We start from the raw sequence: 3515 nt of genomic DNA, 5'->3' as shown, positions 1-3515 counted from the left end.
TACTGCCATCCCCACACTGTAACAGTATTTTTCTCATTTCCTCCTCGCTCCTATACCGTCCCTTCATCCTTTCATCCCATCCCCTCCCACCTTCCTAGTTCTATCCCTGGGCAAACGCTGTCTTCTTGGTCTCATTCTTGATTGTTCTAATGTGTGACATTACTATTCATCTCATAGGTCTGTCTATCATTTGCCTGAAAGTTGAGTTACGGTGATTAAGTTCAGCTTGAAAGGTGTCTAAGGGTCACAGTTTCAGGGGTTCCACCAGTCTTCATCAGACCAGAAAGCCTGGTCTTCTTTATGATTTTGAGTTTTGTTCCACATTTTCCCTGACTCTGTCTGGGACCTCCTATTGTGATCCCTTTCAGAGCACTCAGCAGTGGTAGCTGGACACTCTCTAGTTCTTCTGGTCATGGAGGTTGGGGTTCACATGGCCCATTAGTCCTTTGGCCTAATTGTTCCCTTATGTCTGATTTTCTTCACTCTTCTTTGCTCTGTATAGAAAGAACCCTATAGTTGCACCTTAGATGGCTGCTCACTAGCATTTAAGATCCCAGTCGCTACTCCCCAAAGTAGGATGTAGAATACTGTCCTTGTTACTGTTATGCCAATTGACCTAAGTGTCCCTCGAGACTATGGTCCTGAGCCTCTGTGCCCAGAGGCTCATTCCGTCAAGGTGTTTGGTTACAATTAAGAAGTATTTATAACTTTGCTCCCTGTATACTCTACTACATTCATAAATATATTTGCAGCACATCTAAATACATAGGTACGGATATCCTCTGTCAAACCTGTATCTATTCTTGGGTGTGGTCCCATTTTCTTTCCCACTCCTATTCAGATTGTCTATCTATCCACTCATAGATTATTGTTATTACTGTTATTGCAGGATTGTGTATATAATAGTATTTATCATTGTTGCCTTTAACTCTTGTGCTCCTCCCTGTGTCTTCCATTGCCGTGATCATTTTGTGCTGACCTCTCTCTTATTGTATATTGCCTTTTCCTTCACCCAGGTTAATATTGTCTACTCTCTAGTTGGTGAGTTTCCCTTCCTTCCCTCCCATCCTGGTAGCCTTCAGAGAATGATTCTTTCTGTGTGCAAAGCTTTTCTTAACTTTTTACAGTATTCCAAAACAAAACAAACTCACTGCAGTTGAATCAGATTTGACTCATTGCGAACCCTCCTTGGGTTTCCCAGGTGGTATCACTACGGAAGAAGATTGCCCCATCTTCCTTTCAAGGAGTGGCTGGTGGATTTGAAGTATTGGTCTCATATAATAATTCTCCTTTTGTGATTGACTAATTTCACTCAGCATAACATCGTGTATGTTCATACATTTTATTAGGTATTTTACAGATTTATCATTATTCTTTAACATTGCATAGTATTCTTTTGTGTGTATGTACTATAGTTTTGTTTATCCATTCATCTGTTGATGGGCACTTAGATTGCTTCCACCTTTTTCTACTGTGAATAATGCTATGACAAACATGGTATGCACATATCTGCTCATGTCACAGCTTTTATTTCTCTAGGATATATACCCAATAGTGGGATTGCTAAGGCAGATGATATTTTGATTTCCAACTTCTTAAGGAAGTATCATACCACTTTCCACAGTGGTTGTATCCATTTTATAATCCTATCAGCAGTGTACAAGGGTTTTAGTCTCTCAATACCCTCACCTGCATTTGCTGCTTTCTGTATTTTTGAGCTTTCAATTATTTTTGCTCACCACCTGCATTCACAGTGATTCCATACTTCCAATTCAATCATGATTTAACAAAATAAGTTGTTGTTGTTGTTAGGTGCCATCGAGTTGTTTCCAACTCTAGCGACCCTGTGCACAGCAGAATGAAACACTGCCCTGTCCCGTGCCCGCTCCATGATCCCTGCTATACTTGAGCCCATCACTGCAACCACTGTGTCAATCCATTTTGTTGAGGACCTTCCCCTCTTTTGATGACCCTCCACCTTACCAAGCATGATATCTTTCTCCAGAGAATGGTCCCTTTTTACAACATGACCAAAGTAGGTGAGACAAAGTCTGGCCATTCTCACTTCCAAGGAGCATTCCAGCTGCATTTCCTCCAGGGCAGATTTGTTAGATCTTTTAGCAGTCCATGGTACTTTCAGCATTCTTCACCAGCACCACAACTCAAAAGCATCAACTTTTCACTGGTTTTCCTTATTCATTGTCCAGCTCTCACATGCATATGAGGCGACTGAAAATACCATGGCTTGTTTCAGGCTCACCTTAGTCCTCAAGGAGACAAATTTGCTCTTCAGCACTTGAAAGATGTCCTGACAAAATAAGACTATGAATAAATGGTTAATTATTATCCAATTCAACAAAGAAGTTGTTCATGTCATTGACAAATGAGTATACCCTCACATGAATGTTAGTTGACATTTTTGTTTATGTTAATAGAAAGACAAAAGGAAAACAATGAAGATGTATACTATAACTCCACTCATCTGTCACTGACATGACTGACCTCTTTACTGAATCATGTAATGTTTGCAAATACTGGAAGAATAGTTCCTCAGAAATTTTCATTATTCATGACAGACATGACATGCTTTTAAGTTTAATCTATATTCTCAATATCCTCTCCACTTTATTAAATTTAGACAATCCACAAAACAAAAAGTCAAGCCCTAATTTGTAACGTTTGCTTATTTCTCTGGTGTAAATAGTTCTACCATGAACAATTTCAAGAACCAGAATGTGGAGCACACAATTACATAGTGTTTCTACTATACAGATATAAACTAAAAAAAAACAAAGAAACCAAACTCACTGCTGTCAAGTCAATTCCGACTCATAACGACCCCTCCTTGGGTTTCTGAGGGGGTATCTCTACGGAAGTAGATTGCCCAGTCTTGAACCACCAGCCTTCTGATTAGCAGTCAGATGCCTTAGGCACTATGTAATCAACACAGATAATAGTAAAATGTAGTTCAATAATTAGGAAGTGATGAGTTTTTATTGCTTATAACTCTTATTTTAACATAATTTATTTAATTATAAATTTATAAAATTTAATTTCTAAGGAAGGTTGGGCAATCCTACTTCCGTAGTGATACTGCCTCGGAAACCCAAGGAGGGGTCGCTATGAGTCGGGCCGACTCGACGGCACATAACAACAACAACAACAACAACAATGATGACTTTGTTTGAAAACTAGTTTGGATAATTCCTGAAAATTTAACTACTGCCTTGTAGAAGTCAGCATGAGCTGGCTCCAGCACACCACTGATTGTACCTCATTTATCCAGATTTGTTTCTTGCAGTTCAGCTATCAGAGTGTCACCTATAGAAATTGCTTTGCTAAAAAAAAAAAGAAGAAGAAGAAGAAGTAGTAGAAGGAGAAGGAAAAAAAAAAAAAAAAAAACAGGTTGAACTAATTCAGCTGTAAGATTAGCTATGGGTAGACCAGTTTGTCAACTACATCTACCAGTTTAACAAAATGACCTCATTCTTAAATACTAGCTCTAAATGTCATCT

The sequence above is a fragment of the Orycteropus afer genome, unplaced genomic scaffold (genome assembly GCF_000298275.1).
Source record: "Orycteropus afer afer isolate SDZICR_OR568_19922 unplaced genomic scaffold, OryAfe1.0 scaffold00025, whole genome shotgun sequence".
NCBI classification, from domain to species: Eukaryota; Metazoa; Chordata; class Mammalia; order Tubulidentata; family Orycteropodidae; genus Orycteropus; species Orycteropus afer.
Note: the sequence above shows the minus strand (reverse complement) of the source record.